The sequence below is a fragment of the Pantherophis guttatus genome, chromosome 3, assembly GCF_059756535.1.
Source record: "Pantherophis guttatus breed Tessera chromosome 3, ASM5975653v1, whole genome shotgun sequence".
In the NCBI taxonomy this organism is placed as follows: Eukaryota; Metazoa; Chordata; class Lepidosauria; order Squamata; family Colubridae; genus Pantherophis; species Pantherophis guttatus.
This window is the reverse complement of record NC_142065.1, coordinates 40743900-40764393: the sequence shown is the minus strand read 5'-3', so window position 1 is coordinate 40764393 and position 20494 is coordinate 40743900. Positions and strand designations below refer to the sequence as shown.

The 20494-nt window shown below is 40.7% G+C and overlaps 1 protein-coding gene across 1 annotated transcript in view; it reads left to right on the top strand.

Moving 5' to 3' along the window:
* The first annotated feature begins 465 nt into the window (after nt 1-465).
* TAFA3 (TAFA chemokine like family member 3) overlaps nt 466-20494 on the top strand; it is a 106384-nt gene continuing 86355 nt past the window's right edge. Inside the window, exon 1 of the mRNA XM_034414291.3 lies at nt 466-823. The gene's annotated coding sequence lies outside the window, so the exon portion shown is untranslated. The remainder of the gene's footprint in view (nt 824-20494) is intronic.

The window sequence follows — 20494 nt, the reverse complement described above, 5'->3', positions numbered from 1 at the left end:
CCGACTCGCTGTGCCATACATTACGGATGAGTTAAGGAAGAAATCAGTTGTATTAATGGGAGGAAATGATATTCCATGCCTCTCCTTACAAATCTCTTACGGGCTTGAATCGCGGAGCGCAGATAAATTCAATAAGGGGATCTCTGCACGCGTTCTTCCGTTGAATTTCTGTCCGCCGCGTACCTTTTGCAAACGGAAAGCCCACGAATACTCTCTGCCGACAAAGATAGATAAAGAATTCCACGGAAATACCTCTAGTTTCAGATAAGAGAAGCAGCCGGTTGGCAGAAGTTCCCGGAGGAAGATCGCGTTCTAAGTTGCGTTTTGATCTCTCGACAGCAAGATAAAAAAAAAAAGGTCGACAATAAGTAACGCGAACCAGGGGCAACCCCCCCCCCAAAAAACAATAATGAGACGCAATCCTTTCCTCGGGCTCTGGGGGTCGCTGCAGCCCTTCCTTGAGCTGTCTTCTCCTTTCCCCGGCAGCCTCCTGAGGAGCCTGAAGCTCAGCTTGGCGGCGAGTAGCGCACGGGCAGCCTGCTGCCGCGCCGCGCGGCGCCTCCTCCAAAAGCTGCGCGCGTGTGCCGAGTGGCAGAGCCGGGCAGCCCCGCCAGAGGGACGAAGCGAGGCGATGCCAGCCGTTTCCTGGCGCCAGAGCCGAAAGGGCCCGGGCACGTGCCTGCGCTGCTGAGTCTCAGCCACGGCGGACGAATCCGGACGGACCGACCGCCCGGCACGCAGCGCGCTGGGGAGATGAAAATGGGGAGCGGCGTACCCCGCCGCAAGGACGCGCCGGCGGAGCGGCTGTGAAGGCGCGCCAAAGGTAAGGGGCTGGGACGCCAACTGGGTTAAGAGTCGGGGGTGGGGGGGGGAGAGCACGGAAGCGCTGCGAGAGGCAGAGGCGCCGAATCGGAGCTAGTAAAGTTTGCCCTTGGTCCCCCGGCGAGCGTGGGGGTCTCCTCGCAGACCTTCAGCCGCTCCCCTGGGCTTGGGAATCGAAGCCGCTTTGCCCAGCCTGCCCTCTCCAGGAAGGGACTTCGTGATCCGGCTTTCAGAAAGCCTGGCGGAGCCGACCGGGTTACTTTCTCGCTTTGGGACTTGAAGCGGGGTCGCCGGAAGGCAGAGCGAACTACTTGCCCGCCTCGGGATTCAGCACCGGCGTCCGTTTTAAGAAGCCGAGAGTTTTCTCCGTTTACTAAAGGGGGGGACAGCGAGCCTCCCTTTATCCTGGCGCTTCCGTTAGAGTTCGGGTGCCGCGTTCGGCAGGGCAGGGCAGGGCAGGGCAGGGCAGCGGTCAGGTCTGCGAGGGATGACAGGCAAACTCCATTTTGGCTGCGACAACGGGTGTTCGTTGGGGTCCTGGTTTTCTTTTTTTCCTTTTTTTTTGGAGGGGGGAGCTCGATAAAAATGGCGGAGGTGCAAAGTCAAAACAAACTCTCCCGTCAAAGTAAATCTCACCTGACAACCCCCCCCTCCCCAAATCATCCACATAGCGATAGGCTTAGGGTGGTCTTTTGCCTCAGCTCTGATTTTCTCCCTGGAGATAAAGGGAAGGAGGCGAAGAATCAGAGGGCAGAGATACAGGTAAATTAAAAAAAAAGGGGGGGTGGAGGAGCAGGATGCTCTTTGCAGCCTTTTGGGTCTCTTGGCTCCTTAGGAAAAGCACAGCAGAACATTCCTGTCTCAAGTGCCGAGACAGGGTGGCTGGCAGCTCCCTTGAAATCTGGCAGCAAGGCTGTGAGGTGTGGCTGACTGTCAGCCTTGGAATACTTGCAGGGATTCTTTCTAAGGGGTGGAGTAGGAGGGACACAAAACCCTTTCCAGCTTGATGGATGCGAGCTCCAGACCTGATACTACTTCATTCATTTCTATAGTTGTGACTTTCAGTACCTTCTAGAGTCATCCAACCATTGTTGTAGCATGATAGCAATGAAGAACAGGCTTTATACCACTCTAGGGATGGCTGGAGGATGCTGTGAAGAGGCTTTAAGGTTGTTAGTGGAGAAATGGCCTTAGGATATCATCCAGCCTGCGCTGTACTGAAGTATTATAATAAAGACAAGCGTTGTATCTTCGCTTCGATAGCTGAGTGATGCCATCAAATGGATTAAGGATGGATATCCCTTGAAAATACAATACTGCGTGTTGGGGACCAACGGAAGAAATATTCATCCCTCGGACTCTTGACATAATGAGTGTTTATATATGCTTTGAATTAGCCATGTTGCTCTTGCAGTGGAATCTTGTTATAGTGGAATCACAGGCACTGTAGCAGATACTATGGTCACAGCTTTAAGGAAGCAGACAATTGTTTTTGGAATGGTGGCTGCAGCATCATGGCATGAAGCGTTCCCCTTGAGGAGGCCTGCCGTTTGTATAGATAGCCGTTTCTTCTCAGGGTAAAGGCATAGCCTAGTATACTTCTGCTAGTTAAGATGTGGAGACCTAGTTTCTTGTTGGATAAGTCATTGGGTCTGAAGTAAACCATGTGACTTTTGTAAATTATACCTCATATTTCATTTTTATATTGTTCTGTAATTTATTGTTCTGGAAAGAGTCAATCCAACATCATCATGGACCATTAACAGTTTCTGTGAGAGACCCTTTGGAAACAATTTTAAACTTTCCACAGGATGCAACTATACTCATGAAGACATTGACTGATACATAAAAGAGAATCAAGTCCAAATCTGCATTCTAATATCATGATTGTTTACATGTGTTAGACTAAAAAGTGACAAGATTCTTTGTCACACTCTGTAGCTTTTAGTGGAAGATTCACTACAGGACATAATTGCATTGGATCGTTTGATGAAAGCATTTTTTTCATTTCTTTTTTTACTACAGTAGTCCTTCTATCTGTGAGGAAATAGATGCTCTTGCAGTAAAATCCCCCCAAAAATGACAGTTGGCAGATGAGCTCTTCTGCTGACCAGCGTCTCCATGAGAATGCTGGCAATACAATTATTACCTTGCAGAATTTTATTCTATTCTTGAAACGGCAAGGGCCGTTTCTCACTCTTTATCTAATTGGGTCAATGTCTGAGAGAATCCCTGAGCTAGCAAATTGACTCATATAAGACATATTAGAGCTTGTCTGAAATTGGTATTATTCAGAATTAACAAAGGTAGTAGATTGGTAAGGTAAGCACAGAATAATATTGGAGTCTTGTGCTGAAAGGATAATGGGCAAGGTACAAAGGATTTTTTATTGTGATTTGAAATTTTGCATAAATCATTCCAATTTACAGGGTAAATAGCATGCAATATGCTGGACTTTATTACCAACTTTTTTTCTTTTTAGCAAATGGAGAACATCAAGGAATGTTCAGCACTTTTTGTTAGAGAAAATCTGAATCTCAGGAATCTGCTTTAATTTGTATAAGCTTTTGCCAAAAAATGGATGCATTATTAAATCAGATGAATGCAAGTTCATGGCCAGGTTTCAAAGGAAATACTTCAGTGTTGGCCACTATGATATAAAACCCTTAAGCTCCTTGTTGTATAACAAAGGTACCCCTTGGAAATATAAAGTAAAAGGAAATGATGACAGTTTCTTACTATCATCATTCACTTTTACTTTATATTTCCAAGAGGCATCTCTTATTATCATCACTAATTGCTTGATCATTTCTCTAAATCTAATGATTAATATTTTTAGGAGGCAATGTGAATAATAGGAAGCCGAATGATTTTTGTATTATACAGTGGAAATCTGAAATTGAGAAATGGGTTCTTATAATACTAATGCTGAAGGACTTGCATCTTTCTTTCCACTACCTCTATTTTCCCCACACAAATAAGTTCCTTAATACAGGGGATGAGCTTCTTTCCTTCCTTCCTTCCTTCCTTCCTTCCCTCCCTCCCTCCCTCCCTCCCTCCTTCAGACTCTGTGATTTAACAACTGGATTCCAATAAAGAATAGTTGTTTAGGGTTAAGCTGTTTTCTTAGGGTTAAAAAATAAAGCACTCCTGAATTCACATTAAATTCGGGAATTTCTTTTCAGCACCATAATTGAGCCTGTTGCTCTTTTTAACCTACAGAGCTACTTTTGGTTTTCCTTTTAAGCATTTTTTGATTCAGTGGCCTAATTTGGGATTGGAAGAGTCTATTTTATTTTTAAACTAAGCATAAAATTTATGTAACCGTTATTATATGATGTAATATTTAAATATTTTTGTTAAAAAAAGTAAAAATTAAAGTCTGGCAATTTTGTATCATGAATTAAATAATCCAGAAAGTTTTACCAGATTAATCGAAAGTGCTCTTTTTTGCTGCTTTCTGTTAAGAAAGCTAAATGTTGACAAAGATGTCTCCTGCATCTTCTTAGCAATTGAGTGATTCTGATACAAGTTTCAGTAGATGGCAGAACCTAGCTGGACTTATCTGGGCTCTGGTTAGCAATTGAAAGAATGCCAAGGAATACCAAGAAGTTTTGCTGGATTAAAAAGTGAAAAACACATCATGGAATAAGGCAGTGGAAAACCACTTCTGCATAGTTGTCAAGATAAATTCATGCTTGTGTCCATGTAATCACCAGGAATAAAGTTTGACTCAAGGACATCTTTACCTTTTCTTATGCAGAGAAAATGTGGGAATTCCACTGAGTTTATGCAAGTAGAGGACTTTGAGATACAGGGCAGCCATGTCTACTTGCTGCCACTGAATAATATCAACATCCTATGATAGATGATAAGTGTAGAAAACTGCATGTTAAGTAGAATATAATGATCTTCCTTATGTACAGCAATGCAATATTTGTGTTGTCCAGAATAAGATATATAAAATTGTTTTAAGTAAACTTCTGTGTGGCAAAATTAGGATGTTTAACATGGTTTTAACAGTTAAAATTTTTTTTAAAAGGTGCAGGTAATATTCATATTAAGAACATGGATAAGACATATTTTTCCCATCTCTCCTAGTATAGTAACTAGAATGGTCCAGTGAAGCTGAATAGTGTGTTTCAGAACAAATGCAAGGAAGTAGGTCATAGTTAAATTGTGTAATTTGTTATTACATGAAAAAGTGATGGATATAGGTTGACTTTAAAAAGGGTTTCCTATCAACCGATGTCAGCCTTCCCAGGTGGACCATACAGGGCACAGGACCAGATGACCTCATTCTACTTTATTATAAAGCTGCATTGATAGAATCTTGCTAGTTTGATAGCACAAATCCCCCACATCTCTTTTTCAATCCAAGAAGTTAGAGAAGTTCCTTTCTGAGTTTCTTTCTCTTGGACTATGTCTTTTCTTATCTGATCATTCACTGAACAGCATCCCTCCCTCACTCTGCTCTCCCAAGGTAATTCCTGTATACCATTTGAACTAGTACACAACTAGTTCACAAATTCCTGAAGGAGAAAAGTTATTAATATGCAGTCTTAGAGGTTGTATATTACCTACAGTATTGGAAGCAATATGGCTCTGAGTACTGGCTGATGGGAAACAAAGCAAGATTTATCCTATTCTGTCATGCATGTCTTACTTATCGCTTTCCATTTCCATTTGGTTGTCCATCATGGAAAAGAAAATGCTGGACAAAGAACAATTCTAATATTCCTAATAGACAGTTATACTTTCCCATTTTGTCTTTTCTTACATGGCTATGTCCTATGTATAGGGTTAAATAATCCTAAAAAACCCAACCTTCTTGGCAAATATCTAAATTTGAACTTCAGGGAATTCTTATATGTCACGAAGGTTTTGCATTTAAAAGGAAGAATTTATTTGATTTCATTCACTGCATTGACATTTATGAATGGTTATTATTATTCCTCAACCAATTATGTTAGGTATTGTTTATCAGTTGCCATTTTCTCTGGTAATTTGTTTTAGGTAAGTTCAGAAATATCAGTTTCATATCTTTTTTTAACTTTTCAAACAGATTTATTATTAACTAAAACTGGATTTTTGAGAGGGAAGAAAAGGAAAATTAACTGAGGTATGCTCCAAATAAAGCTTGTCTACCACCCAGTAGCTTAATTACTAGGGAAAACATGCTAAAATTGGATTTCATTATACTTTGGTTAAAATAAATAATAAAATAAACAAAAAACATTTTACAGTTTTCAGAGGTTTTTTTAGTCTGTAAAGATTTTAGAAGATCATCAGGCTTATTATCTTAATGGCAGAGTTTTCCTGACTGGATTTAATTGCAGTTGTGTTTGGGGTTTTTTTGGTTACTTCTTAATTGTATATTCATTTTTAGGTAAATATTTTTATTTAGGCCTTTTACTAGAAAAATATGTCTTTTAACTATAATTAACAACTACAAATTAATACTTCCACACTGCAACCTTTCATTTTATACATTTTGAGAAATGAGCAGGATTGTTGTGACTGAAATTAAATCACAGGTTTTCTGACTTATTCTGACTGTTTGGAAGAATTTTATACTATGTTTATACCACCTTTTCTCATTTAAACTAGCACTCTTCCATCAACTGAATTCTCTCCCTCTCTCTCTTGAAGAGAGCCAGGATCTACATTTCTTTTAAATTAAACTGTTCTGGACCATTTGGTTGTAAAGAAGAAACACTTTTTAAGCTTTTTAAGGTAGACTTAAATAAGATAGAACATTTGAGATAAAAGCTTTGTTTTTAGCACTCATTCTCAACTTGTAATCATACATCTGATTACACTTGTTTTGCAACTTATTGAAGTTACTGTCTTTGCATAGAAGACAAACTTACAAGGAAATGTATATGTGCTTCATAAATCCAGCTGTTATACAGAAGGATGCAGTATGAGCCGTGGTGGCGCAGTGGTTAGAATGCAGTACTGCAGGCTACTTCTGCTGACTGCTGGCTGCTCTCAGTTCGGCAGTTTGAGTCTCACTGGCTCAAGGTTGACTCCGCCTTCCATCCTTCAGTCAGAAGTCAGTAAATGAAGATTCAGGTTGTTGGGGGCAATATGCTGACTTGGTAACCGCTCAGAGAGAGCGGTAAAGCACTGTGAAGCAGTGTCTAAGTCTAAGTGATATTACTATTGTATTTACTTTCATTATTCATATCTTTTTTTCATCAGTTGGTTGAAACCAATGGTTGAAAACTACAGTATTCGATGGAAATACAAATATAGGAAACTATGGCATCACTCATTGAAGGCTTGACAGATAATTAGATTCTTTGCTTTTGACCAAACAATGATAAAAACAAATTTACTGCATTTGCTAGGAAGGGCATTTCTTAAAAATCACAGGAAGTCATTAATTTTTAAAGTTCCATTAGGGAGATTGTTCTAAGTATAATAAATTAATGCTGATCTCATGCCGTGTATGGAGTAGTGTTAAATCTCTTCTTCACAGTTATATGCTCCTAATCCATTTATGTAAATGCTATTTCAGTTGTTCATCTTAAATCCATTTCTGCCAAATGTCCTTTATTGCTGCTTTAGAAACCCAGAAATATTGGGGAGAGAACTTGGACTGTGTAAACTATGAAACTGAAGATAAGTTCAGTAATTTCTATTGCAAACATTAATGTTGACCTGGAAGAAAAATATCTGGATTACATTCATCTGCAAATTAAATCATGCAAAATATTCAATATTCAGGGCCAAAATCATGGAGAATCTCATTTCTTTTTAAGACTTTCCTGAAACTGAATTCAAGGAGAGAACATATACAATTTATCTTAGTTTACAAGCTACAGTGGCTTGCTTATACAACATACTGAAGCCAAATCTATCAAATAGGTTAGGTAATATATAAAGCCATTTACTTACTAGTTTATTTCAGAATTTCCAGAGGATTCAGTTTCATAGTCAGTTATGTAATGGATCAGATTGTGAAAACGCTCTAAGTGAAAGTGACCAATTCATGTTACCTGAATGAGTGAGTACATATGAGGCACAGATTAACGATAGGACCTCTAAAAGAATCCAGATATGTGCAGGCACTCACAGTGGAATTTCCTTGCGTTTTTATCACATGGTATGTCATTAATTTATATGAAAAGGCTGTTTCTTGATTCCGCATTGAGCATCACCTGTCTCACAGTATGAACTTTTAGCAGGTAAGATGTTTTTTTTAGTAATTTTTTTTATTTTTTAAGACAAACAAACATTTAATACATCAATCCTCCCTTCCCTGTGACATCTCGGTGTTATCTTCGAGGCTTCTTCTCCATCTTCTATAAGTTTCTTCTATCTTCATCTTCATCCAAACCATTCTAACATTTTATTGCTAAATCAATATTATAATCATCATTTATACATAATTATGGTAAGCAGGTAAGATGTTTTTGTTTAGGAGTCTCAGCCAATCATTCAGGCATAACCTCCTCCTTGATGTTCTATTCCATTTCTTCACCATTAACTTGATTTTGCCCTCTAACATTCAGTATTCTATGGCTGCCGAATTTGCTTGGTCCAGGCTAGGCTGATTTCACTCTCTCTTGTTAATAGGGTTTTGTCATCATGTTTTTGAGCTGCATCAGAAGTTAATTTTATTTATTGCAGTTTATATGCTGTTCAGTTACCAAATACTCCAAACACAGCCTATAAATAGGATCAAAATAGAATGAAAACAAAAACATTCTAACACAAACTGGATTACCAATAATTATATTAATGAAAAAGTAATTATTTGCTATTACAAAGCCAAGAGAAGAGAATATCTAAAAAGAATGCACCAGTTTTGGAAAGAACATCCAGAATCAGAAATAACAGAACAGAGACTAGCAGATCATAGTTGATTTATAATATGAAATGAAGTATTCACAGAGAATTGAAAGAACTGCAAAGGTCTACCTAGAGCAGAGAAACTGAAACTTTGAGTAGAATAGAATAGAAATTTTTATTGGCCAAATGTTATTGGACACACAAGGAATTTGTCTTGGTGCATCCGCTCTCAGTGTACATAAAAAAAAAGATACGTTCATCAAGAATCATAAGGGTAGTCATAGGGTACAAATAAGCAATCAGGAAACAATATCAATATAAATCGTAAGGATGCAAGCAACAAAGTTACAGTCATACAGTCATAAGTGGAAGGAGATGGGTGGTGGGAACGATGAGAAGATTAATAGTAGTGCAGACTTAGTAAATAGTTTGACAGTGTTGAGGGAATTATTTGTTTAGCAGGGTAATGGCGTTTGGAAAAACTGTTCTTGTGTCTAATTGTTCTGGTGTGCAGTGCTCTATAGTGTCGTTTTGAGGGTAGGAGTTGAAACAGTTTATGTCCAGGATGCGAGGGGTCTGTAAATATTTTCACAGCCCTCTTTTTGACTCGTGCAGTATACAGGTCCTCAATGGAAGGCAGGTTGGTAGCAATTGTTTTTCCTGCAGTTCTAATTATCCTCTGAAGTCTGTGTCTGTCTTGTTGGGTTGCAGAGCCAAACCAGATAGTTATAGAAGTGCAGATGACAGACTCAGTAATGAAGAAATAGTTTTGCTAGAAATAGTTCAGGCAGTAGAGGCAAATCAGGGGGAATTGATAGCAGAGGAAGCCAGCATTGCTATTGAACTGTTTTCATTCCCAAACCAGGGTTCCTGTCCTCTTCTTTCTCCTCAGAAAGAACAGAGCCCTCCAACTAGACAAAAGAAGAATTGAAACAAATAATAACTGATTGTATTGAACACCACAAAACAACAGAATAAGATTGTCAGCATTGAAATTTGTTACACCCCCCAAAACCAGCTAGCACAAGTATTAAAAGATGCCAATGCTATAATATTAAATATAAGCACCAGCTGAATGGTAGTATCAATGGTACTGAAATGGGGTTTGGGTGGGACAAATGTGCCACCTTTACCATCAACAGGGGAAAATAATGAAAATTGAAGCAACCAGGATGCCCTATGGTAATAACATCACCACAGAGTTCCATCTAACATCTTGTGGGAGCGTTAGCTTGGTTCCACCCATTCTTTTCAGAGCTGCTGCAGCAAAATGATTGTTACGGAAGTATTTAGCAATTTCAACAACATTAGTCTTTATTTCTGGAACACTTAAGTCTTTGGCTAAGAAGTGCAGCAAATGAGCACTGCAACCATATGTTATTAGCTTTGTATTCCCTTCCTGCTCTTCTAAATTATTTCTCATCTTGGATACATTTGCAGCATTGTCTGTGACCAAACTGCGTACTAGACATTTGAATTTTTGTTCACATGCTATAGTTTTTACTGCCACTTCTTGTAAGTATTCTGCTGTGTGTGCATTTCCTGACGTATCAATTGTTTGTGCAAGGAAGACTTTCCCTTCTTCTGTTGTTATACAAGCACATACAATAGGATCATTGTGGACATTACTCCACCCATCAATACTTAGGTTAACAATTCTACCCTCCAGAGCTGTTGCACATTGCTCCATTTCTCTGTCATACACTTTATCCAGCAGTTTCCCTGCAACATCTGCTCTGCTGGGTGGACTGTATCCTGGTCTCAGTGACTGAACCATATTAATGAAATGTGGGTTCTCAGTTAGACGGAAAGAAGAGTTCGTTGCATAAACAAATTGGGCAATTTTTTCATCAATTAACTCTTTTTCTAATCTGCTAGTTTTTATCATAAACTTATCTATGGTGGTTCCAGGAGGGAAGGGTTTTTTCTTTCTTTTAGGTGATAGTGATATGTGGTGTGGGTGTCTGATGATGATGATGCTAATGAAGCACTCTCCTGGATGGATAACTCTGAAACTGTAGAACAGGAGGATGGTGATCTTGAAGGTGGATAGTTTCCAGAATCCATGAATTCCCCTAAACAAAAAAGTCAATGCTGTTATTTTATTGTTTATACAATTTCTGCTTATTGTACACAGCACTGCCCCAAAAGGAATATTTGCTTTTCTTCATAACTGTACCAAATGACAGTAACATGCAGTAATAATAAGAAATATAATTTTGCTCAAACATGACGGTTCAAGGCAGTCTTTAGAAATATGATTCAATAAAAATGTTTACCAACCTGAAGATCCTGCCTGTTCAAATGGGTTTCTTTGGTCATCTTCATCACAGCACTTGTCATGATGTTGCCTCATTCGGGCCACCAGGCCTTGCATTTCTTTGTTGCAGTGTTTGCAGTTTGCACGCATGCCTGCCTTACTGATAGGTAAAGGAACTTCATTAAAATATTGCCAAAGTGGGTCTCTTTTTTGGCCTGCTGCCATTATAGGTTTTTTCCTCCAAGGAAAGAATGTGATAAACCTCAGGTCATACACACAAAAAAATCCAAAGACTTGTCTGTCTGTGGCTGTGCAGTATTGTGCTCAGAAAGTTTGACTTTCATTTTGTACTGCTTGTCTGCTTGCCCCTTCCTCCTCACACTTAGTTTCACTTTCTTCTTGTGCAGATCTATTCCACTCCAAACAATCAGAAAAATATTGTTTCTATTCTATTCACTGAACTTCTTGAAACTTAGCACTGAAGGGGTTGATTCTGTATTCATAGGTTTGTAGAACAATAGGATTAAGGTCTTTTTCTCAACTCTGTTCATGTTATAACATTTTTACTGTGAAGAAGAGGCACGTGATCTCTGCTGAGTCAAATTCAGTTTTGAGAACTGCAAAAGTAAACCAAGCATCTGTGATAATATCTTGTAGGCAGAGAAACTGCCCAATAATCTTACAAAAACCTCTGGAAGGGCATGACATTGTGAATGGATTAATGGAATTTATTTACCAAAAAAATTAAACATATACAGCCTTATTCTACATAATTAAAAAACCTAATCTTTATTTCATGATGGAATAACCTTTGGATGGTAATATATTTTCCTCAAAAAGCATTTTATTTAAAAAAATCTGATTTAAATCAAAAAAATCCGATTTAAATCAAAAAAATCCAATTTAAATCAAAAAAATCTGATTTTTTTAATTTTTTTTTTAAAAAAATCATTGATTTTTATCCACCCTGGTTTAAGTTCTCTGGTTTCTCCCCCTCTCTCTGTATCTCTCTCTCTCTCTCTCTATGTCTCTCTCTCTCCCCCCTCTTTCTTCCCCTCTCCCTCTCCCTCTCCCCCTCTCTCCCCCTCTCTGTATCTCTCTATGCCTCTCCCTCTCTCTCCCTCTCTCTCCCCCTCTCTGTATCTCTCCCTCTGTGTTTGTGTGTGTGTCTCTCTCTCTTCCTCACCCCCTCTCTGTATCTTTCCCTCTTTATATATCTCTCTCTCTTCCTCACGCCTCTCTGTAACTCTCCGTCTCTATGTCTTTCTCTCTCTTTTTCTCACGCCTCTCTGTATCTCTCTGTTTGTCTCTCCCCCCTCTCCCCCTCTCTCTGTATCTCTCTATGTCTCTCCTCTATCCCTCTCTATCTCCCCCTCTCCCTGCTCTCTCTGTACCACTCTGTGTGTCTCTTATGCCTCTCTCTCCCTTTCCCCCTCCCTCTATCTCCCCCCCTCTCCCCCCTCTCTCTGATTCTGATATGAGGCATCTGGCAAGCCATGAGGCACTCTCGCAGTGCCTTGTGCAGCACAGTGAACTTTAGTGCGCTTCACAATGGAGGAGATGGGGTCCTCTCCTCCTGGAGCCCATTATGACGCAGAGGAACAATGCAACCCTGTCCCACTTGTCCCTAGCAACAGGACGCTGCTTACAGCTCCAAGCCCAAAGCTCCGTGTCCACCCTCACAGCTCTTTGGCCGACTGGAGCACGCGAGCTCCAGCCCAAAGCGGCAAGAGGCAAAGGCTGCCTTGAGCACAAATGTGGCCCGAAGGCAAGTACAGGGCCGCTTTGCTCCTTACTAAGGCTCTGGCCACCCTCCTTCTCCTCCTCCCTTCTCCTCTCATGACCCCCTGGCTGGCTGTGGGAGGGCCGGGTGGGCACGCATGAGCAGGGAGATCCTTCTCAAGCAAGCACCCGGGCTTGGCCAAAGTGCAGCGAAGGCATGTGCAGCAGGTGGGTTGACTGGCTGATGAGCATCTTTGGCAAGGCACTCCAGCTTTCTCCGCACTTGACCCCTGGGGTGGGTGTCCAAGGTTCGGTGGGGCCAGCCCCCTTTTCCTGCTGTCCTGAGCTTCTTAAAGCCATGGCTGGGTGCTGTGGGCCCATCCCCCTTTTTGTTGTCCCATCCTCCTGGATCCCATTCCCACCCTGCCAGCCCCTGTGTTAGTGAGGCCAGCGTCGGTCATGGCCGGGTTGGCCAGTATCTCGGGGTTGTGTGTCTCCCCAAGTGACTGAGGCATGCCCAGCACCAAGGGCCAGAAGAAGCTCCAGCAAGAGATGAGGTACCGGAGAATCAGCCCTGGGCCACTTCTTCATTCTCCGCCATCGCCCTTATCTTCTCAGGCGAGGAGTGACTGGGAGGAGAGGTGAGAGGCTGGGCCAGCCAGTGGTGGGTTCAGCCGACAGGGAGCCACAGCAGAGGCCCAAAGAGTCGCATGCGGCTCCAGAGCTGCGGGTTGCCGACACCCGGTTTAGAATATTTCAAGAACATCAGGCAGTTAAAGAAGAAAAAAAAAGTCATCTGAAGGACAGAGAGGAAGATACTAGTATACCATGAAATACCAAAGAGATCAAACTGGCCTATAAGAAAGCCCAAATAAAGAATAGAAAAGAGACATAGCTAGTAAAAGTATTATATAGCCAGTACATAAAAAACTAGCAGGCAAAGTAGATAACAACAAGATCTAGCATTGTCTAAAAGAAGGAAAGTTGAAGAAAGAGACAAAGGAGCCAAATTCTTGCTGCACAAGACTAAACATTAACTACAAATGCATATAAAACCAGTATTGAGAAGATTGCAACCAACAGTAAATGATGTCTTTGCAAAGAAGCTGACTATTTAGTTAGCTGCTCCACATACTGATTAGAAACAATTTCATGACAAAAATGGTGCATTGGAATATCTGCAAGAAACACCATTTTCCAGCAAGCAAGAATTGTGTGATCACAAAGTAGACGAAGTAATAGGAAATGAAGAAGCTGAAATGCTGTTGGATTTAAGAATTAAAAGAGACAACAACAGCTTGAATTATGCCCAGAAATTAATTGACAACCAGTGAGGTTCTTGCAGTAGTGGTTGTACTTGGGCAAATTGAGAAGCACTCTTAAAGTCTTGATTTCCTGCATACTGTACCAGCTGTAGCTTCTGAGTAGTTTTGAAGGACAGACCAAAATACTGTTTATTGTTTTAATCTAGAGAGATAGCCAAGGCATGAATGATGTTATAAAATTTAGGATGATGGAAAGGTCTTCATTAGCGTTTTGCCCACTAAGTAGAGTTGTTTAAAGTAGAGGTTTATTTTTTAGAAGTGCTTCTGGGATGGAGGCAGGAGTGGAAATAAAATAAAAAGCCACTTTATTTTAGACCATGATTTTTTTTAAAAATAACCCACGTTTCGACGAATTATTATTTCCTTAATTTCTTCAATTTACTTCTACTAAATTCCTGCAGCAAATCTGGTTCATGCAGTTCACTGCCATGACTCTTGAATAAAGAAAGAATGTTGTGAAAAATCAAACCAAATTGTTTAATGTTTATTGTTTAATGACAATACGGAATAGGAGTTGAGTGAATTCCTGCAGTTGTGTCTGTGCACACTGGCTTAAATTAGTTCATTGCTTTGTAATGGTTAACATTTGTTACCCTGATCCCTTAGAATGTAGCTTCTTTTATTTTGATAATGCAATCTGACAGTAGTGCTAGCAGTGCTCTTGCTAGATTGTTAGGGGGAAAAACTGAAATCACAGAAAAAAAGTTATAAAGTTGTAATTCCTTGCTGCAGGAATTTAGTAGAAGTGAATCACAAGTAGATTCACTGGTAGATTTAGTAGAAGTGAATCACAAGGAGTTAGGGAAATAATATTGTATTTTTCAGAATATAAGACACACTTTCCCCCCCCCCAAAAGGGGGTGAAAATTTAGGTGCGTCTTATACACCGAATGTAGCCCCGCCCACCAACTGGCCCCCACCCTTTGGCCTCTGCCTCCCAGCAGTTTATCTCCTTGCAGCAAGCCGCAAGAAGAAACAGCTCCTTTCAGTTTCAGCACAACTTAATTACCACAAGTTGTTTGGACGGACTCCCGACTCTCAGCTGTTTTGCTCTCAGCCGTTTTGCACGAGCCTCTGCTGCTTGCTGCAAGGAGGTAAATTGCTGGGAGCAGATTTTTTTTTCTTGTTCTAATCAAGCTATGCTGCAAACAAAAATGAAAGTAAAGCAGGCTATTTGCTGTTTGCTGCAATGAGGCAAAATTGCTGGGAGGCAGAGGCAGATTTCTTTTTCTTGTTTTCCTCACCAAAAAAGGTAGGTGCGTCTTATAGTCCGGAGCGTTTTATACTCTGTACGGTAATTGTGGTAGAAAGTTCACTGAAACTTTCTTCTTTAGCATTCCACCAGAACCTCTTTGGTCCCTTAACTGGCACTGTCATGAACTGCATTTGTTTTGTTTGCAGGCATGACTCCATGACTTGCTGACCTTAATTGTTGACTACATTTCAATAGTGCTCTTGCTGTCATTATACTCCAAGGAAGGGGATCTATTATGTTTTATCTGATTGTGTTTTTACTGTGGGGAAGAGATACAGAAAATATAAGAAATACATAAAATTCCTCTCAGTGGTGGAATTCAATTTTTTTTACTACCGGTTCTGTGGGTGTGGCTTGGTGGACGTGGTGTGGCTTGATGAGCATGGCTTGGTGGGCGTGGCAGGGGAAAGATACTGCAAAATCCCCATTTCCACCCCACTCCAGGGAAGGATACTGCAAAATCTCCACTCCCACCCCACTCGGGGGCCAGTCAGAGGTGGTATTTGCCGGTTCTCCGAACTACTCAAAATTTCTGCTACCAGTTCTCCAGAACCTGTCAGAACCTGCTGGATTTCATCCCTAGTTCCTCTAGAAGGAACCCAGAGGAGCTCATCAACATTAAGTTAAGAAATGCTTCGAATTTGAAAGGGAAAAGGTGCTTTGGACTGTTCTAGATTGCAAACATATTACCTGTGTGATACTACTTAAATCAAATACATCCTTTTCCAGAATTGCATGGCAGTTGTGGAGGGAAGTTTCATGACTATTGGAGAAGGCATGACTGTTTAAAAGAGTTGCAGACAAAGGTCATGTGAATGGCTCCCAGCATACTTCCTGGTATTTTGGCTTCAGTTGTTGAGTTGTACAGCATGTACAAGGAAAAGGAATGTTTGCCTTTTGTTCACATGGAGAACTAGGTATATGGAGATATTTTCATATTTTCTTTGTGGGGAATGAAGGACAGAAACCAAGGTTGCATTTTTAATATTGAGAGATCCAAGGCTAGACAGACTAATCCCTTTTTCCTTTTGGCAAGATATACATATTTTACTAACCCATGGTTTCTTTCATTTTGGTTTATTGGATTTATACAACATAGTAAACAAACCATAAGCCATGTTTAATAAAGTACAATGACTGGATTGATTTGTTGTTGCTGCTGTTAGTTGCGAAGTTGTGTCCGACCCATCGTGACCCCGTGGACAACGTTCCTCCAGGCTTTCCTGTCTTCTACCATCCTCTGGAGTCCATTTAAGTTCGTGCAGACTGCTCCAGTGACTCCATCTAGCCACCTCCTTCTCTGTTGTCCCCTTCTTCTTTTGCCCTCAATCTTTCCCAGCATTAGGCTCTTCTCCAGTGAGTCCTTCCTTCTCATTAGGTGGCCAAAGTAGTTTCATCATTAGGATCTGGCCTTCTAAAGAGTGGTCAGGGTTGATCTCCTCTAAGACTGACCGGTTTGATCGCCTTGCAGACTGGATTGATACAATATAGCAAACCAGAACCACCGTATTTTTCAGAATATAAGACGTACTGGCTATAAGACACACTACCTTTTTTTGTGAGGAAACAAGAAAAAGAAATCTGCCTCTGCCTCCCAGCAATTTTGTCTCATTGCAGCAAACAGCAAACAGCCTGCTTTACTTTCATTTTCGTTTTCAGCATAGCTTGATTAGCACAAGGGAAAAAAAAATCTGCTCCAGAAATTTACCTCCTTGCAGCAAGCAGCAGAGGCCCATGCAAAAGAGCTGAGGGCAAAACAGCTGAGAGTCGGGAGTCCGATCCAATCAACTTGTGGTAATTAGGCTGTGCTGAAGCTGAAAGGAGCTGTTTCTTCTTGCTACTTGCTGCAAGGAGGTAACTGCTGGGAGGCAGAGGCCAAAGGGTGGGGGCTAGTGGGTGGGCTACATTTGGTGTATAAGATGCACCTAAATTTTCACCCCCTTTTAGGAGGGAAAGAGGTACGTCTTATAGTCCTAAAAATACGGTACATAAAGCACATTTTTGATTTAACATAATATTTGAACCAGACCTCAGAGAAAGAGTTTGAGACCATAGGTTTTGGGTTTAATGTGTTTATTGATAGATAGACTTAGCAAGTTAGGTCCTCTAACCTGGTAAATGAATGTTGCTGTAACCGTACAAAGTTGCCAAAATGAAAGTGGGTAATCAGACTAAAATATGGACCTTTACCATATGGATATATTTTCCAGGAGAGCATTTTTTTACTTGAATACCAGCATCTTGGTATTCATTGGATAGATACAGTTATCAAATGCTGGATTTGAGGATAGAGTTTGGAGAAACCAAAGATATAGAAAACAATCTTAACAAAAAATATACAGCTGTTGCATATCTTCTGCCTATCAGGAAATAACTGTCCATTAACGACACTTATCCATAACTGATCAATCAACTATATCACTGCCAAGTCTCAAATAAAAGCTAAAATCAGCATAGAGCACTCAGCTTAAGTAAGTGGTCTAGTCACATATATAATGCATGTATAGATTAATGCATGTATAGATAAAAGCATTCACATGTACTACTAAATGGATTTTTTTCTTTCTAACCAAGTTATAATGATGGTTAGATTATTATTATTACCTGCATAATAATATGAAATCACAGCTGTTTTGGTGTAGCTGTTTTGATTCTTCACATCAGTGAAGAATATGTGCAGATCAAACAGTGTGGCCTTTTTAAATTGACAAACGGAAATTTTTCCAATACAGATTCTCTAAGTGCCATTCAAGATTTTTTTAGCACAGAGCCCAGTGTGCTGATAATCTCTGGGACCACCAAGACTGGTTTATGCCAAAAACTTTCAGCTACAGTTTTCAAATACTTTTATTATCTTCTGTAATTCTTTGTCTTCTATTTCAGGGGTCACCAATCTTTCAGACTTCAGGGACCACTAAATTCATAATTTTAAATCCCACGGACTACTAATATGATCTGCCTAATGACCGACTGCGTGGGCGTGGCTAGGTGGTCATGCGACTGGGTGGGCATGGCCAACTCGATGTCACTCGCCTGTACTTGCCCTCCCCTCCCAGCTACTCCTCACCGGGCTCCTTAGGGCCCCAACAGGAAGCAGCCACCATAAGAAAGAGTTGGCAAAATAGCTGGCTCAGTTCAAATTGGATCTGACCAAGAAGGAGGCTTAGCAGAATCACCTCACTGAGGACTACAAGCATAGGCTTTCCAAGCAGAGGGAAGACCTGCAGGAGTGCAAGGCCAGATACCGGCTCCTGCAGGCTCAGCAGGCTGAGATGGTTAGCCAGTTCCAGGCCATGATGTTGTCCCACTGGAATAAGGCCCTCCAGCTCTTCGCCCCGAGTGGCACTTCCTTCTAGCCTTCGCCTAAAGCCCCGGACTAGGAGGCTGAAGCAGACTCCAGGTCAGAATTTCTGCCCTCCTCCAACTCGCACAAAAAGACCCCAAAGGGGGAGATTCTGCAGCAACACAAATATTCATTGCACGTATTTGGCCCAGGAGCCGTAGTTTGAGGACCCCTGATTTAGTGCAATATGAAAAATGCAAATAATTTTTCTGCGGACCACCAAAATTTTCTCACGGACCACCAGTGGTCCATGGACCACCACTTGGTGACCGCTGTTCTATTTTACTGTTTTCTAGTATTGCCACATCAATTATCCACATTTTTTTCCCAACCACATTTAAGTGTGTTGTGTTGTGAGCTACATCACTTTGTAGTTAGATTATTATGATTGTCATACAATCAGACAGATTTTAGATTTGATTTGGCATTTTCATCTACCTGTTGAGTCCTTCTCAGGGACCTGGGACAGGCAGATATTTTATGGTTGATCACAGATGTTGATGATGTGATGATGATGGTGATGATGGTGATAAAATTTATGTGTTGCCCGACTCTTAATTATTCTGGGTAGTTAAGCAAAACATAAACAATTGCATTATATGTTTAAAGCGTGAGATAACAAAAGATATAAAAAAGCATTGTAGAAAGCCTCTGTTTTGTATATGAAAAATACTGTAGGTGAGACTCCAAAGTTGAATAGTGATTTCATTCTAGAAACCCAGATGCCTACAGAGCAGGGAAGTTAGGCTATACATATCTACAGAAGTAAAGACATACATGATCTTCTGAATATGTAATGGTAGTTACTTAGACCATTACTTATAGCTTAATATGATGCTTGACTGTATCTATTGCAGCTTGTTCAGTGACCCATTGTATCTTATGCAGTAGCTTGATGTGTGAGCCCAGTCACTGAATTCATGACAGAACATTCAAATACAGCCAATGACCCAAAACAGTTTGGGGCAGATGGAGATGCCACAAGACACAGATGAATGCTCTTGAAGGCTAGAGAAGGGGAGCTAGGGGAAAATCGTTTTGACTGGAGGCTAATCTACAGATTTTCAGCTGTATCTTGCTCAGTCAGTATCTTAAGGAACAAAAGCCAAAAATACCTGACTATAAATGTATTGAACACTGTTAAGCATAGACAATTGTAAGTGAGAGGCAGACTGAACAACTGCAATTAGGCTGCGATGTAATCCTTGCCCCTTACATTATTGAATAGAACTGGACTCTCTTCAGAATATTTATTTATTCATTTATTAAATTTCTATGCTGCCCATCTCACTAATACAGTGACTCTGGGAGGCTTACAATATATTAAAAAGTTAAAAAGTCCTATAAACAATTAAAATTAGAATAACAGATTAAAAGTTAAGAGCCAAGATGATGGGCATCTTGGGGGTGAGAATCTTCTCTATCTAACAACTACCTCAATGTAGCAGGCCCCTGTTAGTGCCACAGACCAAGTGGCAGAGGCAACTTTTTAGGCTCTTCTAGAAAGTCAGGAGTGTGGGGGCAGATTACCTCTGATGGGAGAATATTCCAGAGGGTAGGGGCCACGGCAAAAAAGGCTTTTCTCTTTGACCCCACCAGCTGAAATTTGGCCAACACTATGTGAAGTAGGCCCTTTCCACTGGAACAAGTGGGTTGAGTTATTCCATTAGGGTACGGTGTCTCCGCATATATCCTGAAGCCATGTCATAAAAGGTCTTAAAGGATCAACACCTTGAATTGGATCCAGAATCAAACAGGCAGCTCACATAACAATAGTGACAGATGTGCCACCCGAAGGGCCTCCAGAACTGTCCATGCCACTGTACCAGTTGTAGCTTCTGAATACTCTTCAAGATTCTGTTCATCGTGTTGCCATGTGTTTAATTGTACTATAGCTCTTTCCTGCTTTATGTTTAGGCTAAGCTATTCTGAATTTCTGACTATTATTCCCATGCGAGGCAATG